Genomic DNA, 12382 nt, shown 5'->3' with positions numbered 1-12382 from the left:
TTGTTAAACTACAATATTTGAAAGCCCTGAGCCATTGTAGTTAAAGTGGTGTTAAAATACAGTGCAGATGCACCCTTGGAGATGGAAGCCAAGTCTAAACTCAAAATTCATTTATGTATAACATGACCTGATGGATTAATATTAATTCGAACACAGACTGGCTCTGACTTTGGCTTGAAATTTCCCCTTTTGTAATGGTCACATGGTTTTAATTGTTTTAATTTGATTTGGATACTAGCTTTCATTTGTGTTTTATGTTTGGTTTTTCTACATGTTGTATTATATGTGGCATTCTGCCATTACGTAAGACCGTTCTGGGTCCCCCTGAGGGAGAAGAGCGGTATATAAATTAAATAAATAAATAAATAAATGTGTGTATATATACAGAGAGGGGGGAGGTAATTGTATACAATATACTAAATAATTTTGTGCAGGAAACAAAATTTGTGCAAACTGAACCATGAGAAAACAAAGGTGCTGCTATCTCAGCCACTATCTCAGAGTATTTTTGATTTCAAAACTCAGGATAAGTGATGCTCAGCCTGTATATTAAGGCAGGCATGCATTACACTGACCATAATGTAGTTTCCTCAGATTTCTGATATACGCTGTTCCTTCCTTAACCACACTGACACACTCATCTGAAGAGTATGCCCTTTTCTCACCCTTTCAGCACTTGTTTATGGGTGTTGTCAAATATAGATTCTTATCTCCTCCACTGACTGTTTAAGGACATGAACTGGTAGTTCTACCAAATTAATCGACTGAAGTGTCTAGTTATGTATATCTAAGGGAGCAAAAGAAGGCGTAGCAGAACAGCAGACTTTTTAAAACCAGAATGCCAAGCAAGAGATGGGTCCAAAAGGGGTTGAAAGAGCACTTAACACAGATTGCTGTGACAGACGCTGAGGTTGGATACTCATTCCCAGTTTCCTATTTCTCAGAGCAGTCAGCTGAATAAGGAACTAAGTTACATATGCCTTTGCACCCATTTTTTATTTTTGCACAAAGAACACAGCACATTGCAAAGCTCGGTTAAAAAAAGGAAAAGTTGCTGCACATGCCACAGTTAGCTATAGTCCACCTGAAATTGTGCATATACATGTCCAGGACAGTGTCATCCCCATGATATTCCTACTGGTGGCCCATGGACTACCAAACTAGTTGACGAATGAGATTCCAAACAAGGAATTGCAGCTAATGAGCACAAAGTTGGTCACGGACACATTGAAATAATATTAACTGCCAGCTTCATCATGTCCCACCTAAAGTTTTCTGAAGCTTTGAGTCTGCTTTAAGATATGAAAATGGGATATTAATAAGAATAATGAGAATAAGAATAATTATTCTGTGCTCAGGGAAGCAATGTCAATAACAGCCCAAATAGCTACAAATGAATAAATAACTGAGACCATGCATTCATTATCAATTTTACGGTGTGATACATACACACATTCATATACCCAAAAGAGATTTCCATATGTCTATAGTGGGAAATTATCCAGATTTGTTAAACTTAAAATCCCAGAAGCCCCACTCAGCATGGTGTTGTGGTCTGCGCACTGGATTATGGAAGTTGTAGCCCAATACATCTGGAAGGCCCAAAATTCACCACGCAAGCTGCATGTGATATTGGTGAGACTTGTGTAAAATGTATGTTTGCATAAGATGCTATGAATAAATACCAAGCCAAATAATGGCAACAGCAGAAACAAAAGGCCTAGGATCTGTGTAATATAATAAACTGCAAGCCAGCCTAAATCACTCTCTATATATGAGAAAAGTACCCTCAATGGATATAGCATCTGACTCAAAACATTATTGCAATGTAAGTAATTACTTGGAGTTGCCAAGTAATACAAGCTCATCAGGATGATCATGCTTTGTAGAGAAATCGTGGCTTGATGATTGCTTACTTTGAAGCTGTGCAGTCCCATAGCCACAGAGATAAAGAGCATTCCTAAGTTTATAGTGCAGTGTAGGGCTGTATATATGTTTCAGCTTTTTCATTTTACTCATTCAGTTTTGTTCCAAAGTTTCATGCATATAAGGAGCTGGAGCATAGTATCTTCAGCATTTTCAGAAGTGTGTTTTATCCTGATCTGTTGCGGCAAACCCACAAAGAATAATTCAGCACCTTCACTGTAGTTGTGAAATAAGTGGAGAGGATGAAAGTAGAAGTTGGAGTGTTTTAGGTTAGGAGATCATTGTATAAGTGTAGTATCAACTTCTAAGAGAAGATTATTGGGAAAGGTAAGAGGCAGTGTAATATTTCTGTTAATTGTACCATTTTTTGTGTTTGGATAGGACAATTTTGGCTACATAAGGATCCACGTTTTAAGAATTTAGCTTAGTATTAGTATATCAGGTGCCTATTTTTAGAGGTGTGGTGTTGTAGTTTTAGCATTGGACTATGGTTCTGGAGACCTCATTTGGCTATGGAAACCCACTTGGGGACCTTGGAAAAGTCATACAGTATAGTCTCACTTATCCAAGCTAAACGGGCCGGCAGAAGCTTGGATAAGCGAATATCTTGGATAATAAGGAGGGATTAAGGAAAAGCCTATTAAACATCAAATTAGGTTATGATTTTACAAATTAAGCACCAAAACATCATGTTATACAACAAATTTGACAGAAAACGTAGTTCAATACACAGTAATGTTATGTTGTAATTACTGTATTTACGAATGTAGCACCAAAATATCACGATATATTGAAAACCTTGACTACAAAATGGCTTGGATAATCCAGAGGCTTGGATAAGCAAGGCTTGGATAAGTGAGACTCTAATGTATGGGGCCGGGCTGTGGCACAGCTGGCTAGTAACCAGCTGCTATAAATCACTACTGACCGAGAAGTCATGAGTTCGAAGCCCGGGTCGGGTTAAGCCTCCGACCATTAATAGCCTCGGCTTGCTGTTGACCTATGCAGCCCCGAAAGACAGTTGCATCTGTCAATTAGGGAAATTTAGGGACGCTTTATGCGGGAGGCTAATTTACAACACCATAAAACTGCCAGCAAAACACGAGGAAAGGAATGCGGAAGTACAGCCACTACTGGATGGTGAAGCAACAGCTCCCCCTGTGGCCGGAATCGTGAAGCTGGAAAAATGTTAAAAATGCCTCTGAGTCTGTCTAATGTATGTTGTTTGTTGGCATTGAATGTGTGCCATATATGTGTTCATTATAATCCGCCCTGAGTCCCCTTCGGGGTGAGAAGGGCGGAATATAAATACTGTAAATAAATAAATAAATAAATATTTTAGCCTGAAAGAAAGGCAAAGTCATAGGCAAACCCTCTCCAAACAAATCTTGCCAAGAAAACCCCATGGTAGGTTCACTGTAGGGTTGGCATTAGTAAGAAATGACTTGAAGGCACACAGCAATAACAATTTTTATTTTCATATCAGAATAAATTTTATTTTACTGCGTATACATTGGATATATCATGCATGATTTAGCATATATAATTGCATCACTTGGTTTGTTTACAACATTTAACAGTCCAATAAAAACACAAATTTACCAAGAAGTAAATGCGATGGTATTCAGCCTTTTTCCCAGGTAAGTGTGCATAGAATTGCAGACCAAATTTGCTTTATTCAGACAAAGATATAGGTATAGCCTCTATTAAAGATAGGATAACAAAATATTACACTCACTTGGTTTGATTTTTATTTGTAACCATTGGGAAAAGATGGGGGGAAAGTCAGTTGAAAACAGAAACTATCTATGTTACAATAAACAAAAATAGGTTGTTAATATTAGAACATGTAAAGAGTTTCATTACTTGCTGGCTGTTCCAGAGTAATTATCCACTATGGAGCAAATGACCACATTAAAGCAACGACTTTACCTTATTATTCTTTATAGCAAGTGGAAGAACACATGAATATTTATATAAGAAAACAAGGTTACTTATATAATAATGCATAAATGTTTGAAGATGGTTTGATATAAGCATGTGTAGACTTGCCTTTTTGCAGAAATATTGAAGTTCTAACATAGGATTATTAAATCATACTTTGCAATGCTTAAAAACTAACTGGCACATAAAACACATCCATCAGATTTAATGTATTTAATTACAATCTATTTTCTGTCTCCTTGCATCTTTTGAAAATAAATATGAAAACTGAAAAAGTAATGTTCAAACTTCAAGTAGAGAACAATTTTTTAACTTACATATTCAATTTCACTGCAAAATGCCTTCTGAATGGAAGATACTGCATTGGTTTGGAGAGAGTTATGCTGGGATTTGAAGTTAAACGGAGTAGTGTCCAGAACATGGAAAACTGGGAAACTTTCATTCTGATACCTGACCCTACAAGGAAAATATTGCATTACAACATCTTTTGTTTTGTTTTTCCTGTCCCACTTTAAAAACAGAAGAAGAAAATGGAGCTGGTATTTGAATTTGAGCTGTGGAATTGTCCTAAATGCACGTACCAAGTTTCACCCTGGTATCTCAGTTTTCATGGAAACTATTGTATTACAAGCAAGTAGAATGCAAAACAGACTAGTTAAATCAAAAGCGTCACATTGCTTCACATTGCATAGTCAACAACATTTCTGAACTAATGTAACACAGAGAAATGTGAACGGCAAAGGTAGTCATGTTTAATACAAAAGTTTGAATAAAGAATTGAGAAAACATTGATAGGTGAGTAAACAGTGTGTGTGGGACCTGTTGGGCTTTTACCGGAGGTGTCCCAATGAGGCCTCAGATAAAAGAATTAAATCCCAAATTAATTTGATACCCCATTAGATCTGGGCCTTCCTGAAAGGACCAGGTCTAATGGGGTATTGGCCAGTGGGGACAGACTACCCGGTAGTCTTGGAACTACCCAGGGGTCAGTCCCCACAGCTGTCTTTGTTCTTCGAGCTCCATGAGCCCGGAGAACCGAGAAGGAACCCATCCCCTTCCCCAAAACTACCCAAACCAGCCTTAAAATTGTAAAAAAAAAAAAATACTAGGCTGCCATTATGCTGCTCCGGCAGTCCTCCTGGCGCATAGAAATGATGCGCTAGAAGGTGGGAGGGAGGAGCAAAATCACTCCCCCCTCCGCCTCCTGGGGCTTTTGGGTGCCCTTCCAGAGTTACCGGGAGGGCATCTAAACACCCCACTTGGAAAGCCCAGTTTTCTTTGGAGTGTGTGAGGACAGAAATGTTCACCAAAGCGGGTTTTAAAAATGAAAACGGGGGAAATTGTTTCCCTTCTTCAATTCCCCCAACATAAAATGGACTATCCTTCTTTGTCTAGCACCCCCTTTTGACCTCCGCTCGGATAATTGTACAGACTATAAATTTGAACAGACTATTTAACAAGTTAAAATAGGTTTAAAAACGTAAAGCATTTTACACATGGGGTGCCACAGCTCAGGAAACCCTCTCCGATGCCTTTCCTCAAGTATGTTAAACTCACTCCTTGAACATAAGTGATGTCCCATCTACACTGCCATATAATACAGTTTCTGAATCTAGATTATCTGGATTATATGGCAATGTCGACTCATATAATCCAGTTCAAAGCAGATAATCTAGATTTAGAAACTGGATTATATGGCAGTATAGATCCAGCCTGAGTTCCAACAGACCAATATCTTCAAGCAGGTATATTATATATAGGGAGATGTGGTTCAAGCACTGATGTGTGAAACCATTTAGGCCTTTAAATGTCATCATATGAACCTTCCTTTCAGGCTGGAACCATCTCCAGTGGAAAATATTATTTAAGAGCAGTTAGATGGCATGACTCATTGTTAAAGTGGGCAATGCTAAGCAAACTGGAAGGCAGCTGGGAAAATAAGAAGACCACTTTACTGATGGATTGATTCAATCAAAGGAGCAAGACCTAATAATGAGGTGCCTTGGAAGGTCCCTTTAAGTTGAAATTGACTTGATAGCAACTAACAACAATATAGGACTTTGTATAGCATTCCCACCAGCAACTTAACAGTTGAAATTAGCACTATTTGCAGCCTTCCACTGATCAACATATAAAATTAGTGATTATTAACAATCTATGGTCCCATTTATAATGACCATTTAATGCAATTTGAAGCTAGCTTCCAACTGTGGCAGCCAGACAACAAATTCCCACAATAGCCTGCAAAAGAAAGCTTTCAATACACATCAGTGCTCTTTGGGGCCCCAAACTGGTTCCAGGAGTTCCTTTGTAATCATCTGCAAATCAAAACTATTTTCTTCAACACCAGTGTGCAACTGATTTCAGTGGTTTGTGTAAATGGCCCCTATATGTCACCCCCAGATTATTCAGTTTACTTCTGTAGCCCTGGTGCTTTAATTTTTAGTGTTATACTCTCATAAGAACAAAGTGGGAACTCTTCTGAGTCATAATCAAGTCTTTCTTAGTCCAATACAGATTCCTTGGTATCAAATCAGATTTGGCTCCAGGACGCCCTGTGGATACCAGAGCCCATTGAAGCTCAACTCACGTTACATACAGTGATATAGTAAAATGTTGTCCCTTATATAGAATGGTAAAATCAAGTTTGCTTGCTGAATTTTTAGAATATTTTTTCAAGTCATGGATAGTTGAATCCATAAATACAGAATCCGTGGATGGAGACCCAGCTGTATCTAGTTCACAATAGCTAACCAGATGCTGTTGGAAGCTCACATGCAGAACATTAGTGCAATAGCTAACCTCCCAGTTATGTTTCCCAGCACCTAAAATAAAAATATAATTATTTCTTCTGATCACTCCCATGACTAGTAGGCACTGAGAGCCTTATTCTTCAGTGCTAAGATGACTTCACTGCTGAGTAATTCATTTCGAGTTCTACTACTACATTAATCTATCTAGGGCACCAGATGTAGTGACTATGTTCCTATAAAAATGTGAGGGCTAGCAAAATATCTGCATGGATAAACAGTGTTGCACATTGTCTCTGAAATAGCATCTGCTATTTCTGGTAAATCAGCATTTGCCTAAACCACAGACCTTGGTACTTTGTTATCTGACACTTTCATTCTTTCCTCTCTGCTCTGTTCCCCCCGCACTTCCCTGTATTTGGAAGAAAGAATTATTCCCAAATTGCCTCCACAATTTAAGATGAATTTCTCTTCCTTTGGTTTATTCCTGTGATCATCCATAAGATTTTTCAGGGATTGCCACTCTTTTATCTAATTAGTTCTGCTGCATTATTCCTCTCATTAGTACCTTTGTTAAAACAATACAAGATGCTAAACCAACACAATCACTTACGGAAAAATATTTGCGGAGAATGTAAAGTGAACGAGATCACTAATGACAGCTAGGCACAATAACATTCTTACTACCCAACTGAGTGTGAACTTATCAATTTAAATTGGCATGTGTCTCCAAAAATCCGTGGCTCTTGTCACCTTCTAGCTTGGCTGCTAAGGAGAGAAGCATCTTTCCTTGAGGTGATAAAATACAATGGCCTCTGCTTACTCCTGATTTTCACACATGGGGTTTGCTTACTTAAATTAACATAATACTATTTGTCTGTCAAAAAAATTCCCCAAAGTAACTAACCAATTTCACACACACATACACACACAAATTAAATAAATATAGAAAATCACAAACTATTGTAGCCAATTCTTTATTTGAAGGCATCCTCTCTTTCGAATGAGTTAACAAATGGCTTCTTGCACATTTGGTGGATTACAATTCCCAGCAGCCCTTACCAATATAGCCATTGAAGAATGATGGGATTTGCAGTACAACATCATTTAAGCTACATTACTAACAAGTCCTACCAACTCGAGTAAGTCTATTTCAGATAGGATTGGCATTGGATTAATTCTACAGGATTCATTCACAGCAACCCACTTTCTGAAATATCCTTGTTAATTTGAGTTTGTAGGGCTAGTTAAAATAAATGTACGGTCAGTATAACAGTTGAATAACTCTCAAATATAACAACTGTTAAAGGAATATGTCTTTTATTCTATAATTTTCCCAGTATAAATAGAAATAACCCTTGTTTTTGCTTGAAAACTGAGCTTTGTGGCTTATTCATACTGACACAATTTGGCTAATAAACCCAGTCAAAATATTGAATTTACAACATTCCATTGTGTATTTTCATATCTCTCGTTGTTCTTAGCTGTTAGTCTCAGCTATTTTAGTGTGCTCATACTGTCAAAGGCACTGAAGCGACATCAAAGTGGCATTACTGAACTATCTTGATGTGTTATTCTGAACTAATGGAGATTAAAGAAATAGCCACATACATAGCTTGGGCAAAAACAAGACTCAATATTTCACACCCACACAGCAATGTGCATTTTTAAAGCACAAAATATAGTAGTATAAAATGGTATTAAATGAAAGCACAGCAAGGGAGAGGGAAAAGAGAATACAGAGTGGAATGACTAAATGAAAGTATATCAATTCCTTTTGTGAATGAAAGCAATCAAAAGCCCAAGTATGAAACACTAAATATTACCAGTGCTGCAAATAGAATCTTTGGTGATATCTAGAATTTGAGGGATGAGAAAAGAAGATGTGTACTGATCTCAACAGGGAACTAATCTAGATCGATAATGTGGTACTGATCTGACCAGAGCCTTCATAGATGCTTTAAAAAACCCTAAACTGCCTTGTTCAATACCAGTCCATACTCATGGAAATAATGCCTGGCTGCGCACTGGAGGGAAGGATATTAGAGGCAAAGATGAAGTACTTTGGCCACATCATGAGAAGACAGGAAAGCTTGAAGAAGGGAATGATGCTGGGGGAAATGGAAGGAAAAAGGAAGAGGGGTTGGCCAAGAGCACGATGGATGGATGGTATCCTTGAAGTGACTGGCTTGACCTTGAAGGAGCTGGGGGTGGCGATGACCGACAGGGACCTCTGGCGTAGGCTGGTCCATGAGGTCATAAAGAGTCAGAAGTGACTGAACGAATAAACAACAAACTTTATTTTATTGAACTATATGAAATAGAAGGCAGCCAAAATGAACTTTATTAGCATCTTGAGCAATCTCAGCCATTTCAGGAATTTTTTCCACACCCTGTGTGGAAAACATGAACAGGACCATAATCTGTTGGACAAAGATCTTTACTGACAACCAGCAGTGGGCCATCCACTTGTCATCCTGAACTTCCCCTCTGGGGATCTCAGCTACTTGCTGGACAAAGACCCAGGAAAAGACTGATGACACACTCATCCCCAATAAACATTTCCTGGACCTTTTCTTTGTTTTCCCAGCATGGGAAGATGTCTGGGGGATCCAATACTCATTGTCCTCACATCTAGGACCTGGTACCTGCATCTTCCGGACTCTCATTGTCTTCAGCATTCCATTTCCACTTGCCCAGGGATGATCACAGCCCCCTGGAGACCTTTCCACCCCAGGAATCGCCGCCTCCACCAATAAGCGCATGCACTGGCTGAAGCCCACCTCTCAACTAATCAGAGGCCTGGGAAATTCTGGCTGGCATTCTGGCACTGGCCAATCAGGGAAATGGGAGGGAATTTGGTACCGTAGCAATGTTAATGCATGGAAACTCCTATGTATAAAGATGCCTGCTTTTTCCTTGTACTTTACACTTCTACCCTTTGAGCACCTGTTGCTGTGCAAGCATCCCTTCGGCAGATTGAATAAAACTTCTGTTATTTGCCTTCATGCTGGTGAGATCCTGATTTCTGACACAGAACATTCGCAGTTAGCAGAACCCACCAAGCATCCCTTAGTATCTGCGGGTCTTCAAAAAGTCAATTGTTTGGCTTCAGACTCGTCTGAACAACTGGGCCAGTTCCAGAATGGAACCATCCACAACTGTTCCCACTGCCATCCTGTGTTTTGCCAGCCCCCCCCCCAAAAAAACAAAAAAACAAAAAACAAACAAACACCAAACGTGTTTTCCATGTTGCAGCAGTCTCTGGGCATGACGTGGATCCTATCAATCAGTTGTCCCCTTCAGTGATGTCAGCAGTGGTGATAGGGCTCCAGCCAATTGCACTGCAGGTGACAGCAAACAGGTAAGATCCATGTTGTGACAAAGATCATTGCAACAAAGAGGGAATGTGTCCAGCAGCATTCATTGCCGCTCGGCAGTCAGGACTCCCTTTTGGCTCTGCAGTGGCTATAAGAGCCTCTGTGTAATAGGACCAATCCAGCATATGCCATGGCAGATCAGCCCTGGATTTGGGGATCAGTGTAGGTTCATCCTATGACTCTGGAAACCAGGGTTAAATTTTCTGATCAGCCATGAAACCCACTGGGTGACCTTGGGCGAGTCATTTTTTCTCAGCCTGAGAGGAAGGCAATGGCAAACCTCCTCTCAATAAATTTTGCTAAGAAACGACTTGAAGGTGTACAACAACAAATCTACTGCTCTGGCTTTAGAATATCAATTCTACAAGTCAGTTTGTATACAAAAGTGAAAAGGTTTCACTTCATTTTTAATACTAGCTTTTGGAGGAGGGAGGAGTTGTTTGGGTGTTTTGAAGCTTGCACAAGAGTTAGTCTGAATTTACTTTATTACTCACATTACCTGTTTGGCTTTCCGGGTAAGCCCTTGGAGATCTAATTTGGTGGATCATTTCCTTCATTGCTTGGGCTTCCCTGCACAGCTTAGTGCAAGTTTAAAATAAATTATAGTTAAAAATTAATAACTCTGTAATACCAAATGAGGAAGCTGATTATAGGCTAATGGATTTCTAACATTATTTCAAGGCAGCAAACCTATATCAAACAGCTACCGCCTATCACAACAGATAAAAATGAATAAACATAATGCAATTCCTGTATAACTTCAAACTAAAATTGTTCAACCGTTATTTTTCACAATTTCAGACTGAAGATTCTTGGAGAACATATGGCTGCATAGGGAGAGAAAAAGCGGCAGGCACAGCTTCATCATAACTAGGCCCAGGAATAGATGGAAGATCCTTCATCCCAAATGCCACTGCCTTGGCCTTGGAGGGAGAGAAGCAGCAGCAGCAATACTGCATCTACTGGACTTAATCCCCTCCCACACTGCCATGCTCTTTTCCTTTTGGGTCAAGTCTTAATTGCATTATAAGCCTGAGGGCAGGGAACTGTTTTCTTGTTTGTTTACTTGCAAAGTACCATGTTCAATATAAAGAAAGGAGGAGGAAAAATAGGGCACTGAATTTGACTGTATTGATTGAGCTCGGATATGACACTAGACCACGATTTGGCAGTGCTGAACATTCATGTGAGCTCTTTTTGTGCTCTCATGAAACGTGTCCTCTCGGTTTTATTGTGTGCTCTAACCAGTAGCTTACTATGGTGTCCAAACTGGAAATAATATAATTAATTTTTTTCTCCCAATCATGGTTTGCACATCCACTATAAAAATAATTTCAGTTCACAGTTTGTAAGCAAGGCAGTAATTATATTGTTAGTTAATATATCTTAGCAACCACAGTTGAAAACAACCAAAACAGAAAATCCAAATAGCAATGATGTGTGGGGTCTAAGGGGTTATATATAACTTAGACAATATAGTTAAATCTGTAATGATTTATACATTTGTTAAAGTGATCTCTGCTGCTGTTCAATAAACATTTTGTTTTCAAAGTTGTCTACAAAATCATATTCAATTTAATGTTAAAATAATGAAACGAGATGAGCAATAAAACTATTCCATTTAATTTCAAACCAGGCAACTCACTAGGGGATTTTAAACCCTCACATACACAGTAATTAAAATAATATCCAGCATTAGGCCATTAGTGTTTCCTCTTAATATAAAGCAGAGTGAAATAAAAGCATAATTAAGATTTCCCTAGAATACAATAGGGATATAGTCATCTATCTAAAGGGGGAAAAAATTGACAAACACAGGGTAGTATTCCCAAAACCTTTTTCGTTGTGTCAGGTTTGTCCTAAAGATGCTTCATTGTAAATACAATCCAAGGGAACACAGACTCACATATGGAATGGAAACTGAAATGTTATCACATCATTTGTTTTCCTTTCAATCTCTGGTAGTAAGCCATGGCTGAGGTGTCTCAGCTGTTGCATATCTTGGCTGTATTCTCTAGTGGTGACACAAATACAGCATCAATATGAATGAGGCCTCCTCATATAGATCTTCTCTGTGCAAATAGCCTATATAGTGGGTCCTTGGTTTCTACTGAGGTTTTGTTCCATGTCTCCCCGTGGATATCAAAATCAATTGATGTTCAAGTCCTACTGTTGTCAAGCTAAGACCCCCCCTCCCTAATTATTTGTGGACATTAACAAGACTTCAAGCAAGATATATGATTTTTCATATATTTTTAAACATTTTCCGCTCTTTCAAAGTCCTGCAATATCAAAGCTGCTGAAGAATCCAAGAGGACCCAGCAGCAACTATACCTTCAACTATATTAAAACTAAAACACTTTAATAAATGTACTAAATGTA

This window comes from Anolis carolinensis, chromosome 6 (genome assembly GCF_035594765.1).
Source record: "Anolis carolinensis isolate JA03-04 chromosome 6, rAnoCar3.1.pri, whole genome shotgun sequence".
NCBI classification, from domain to species: domain Eukaryota; kingdom Metazoa; phylum Chordata; class Lepidosauria; order Squamata; family Dactyloidae; genus Anolis; species Anolis carolinensis.
The sequence above is the reverse complement of the archived record's forward strand: the minus strand, read 5'-3'. Positions refer to the sequence as shown.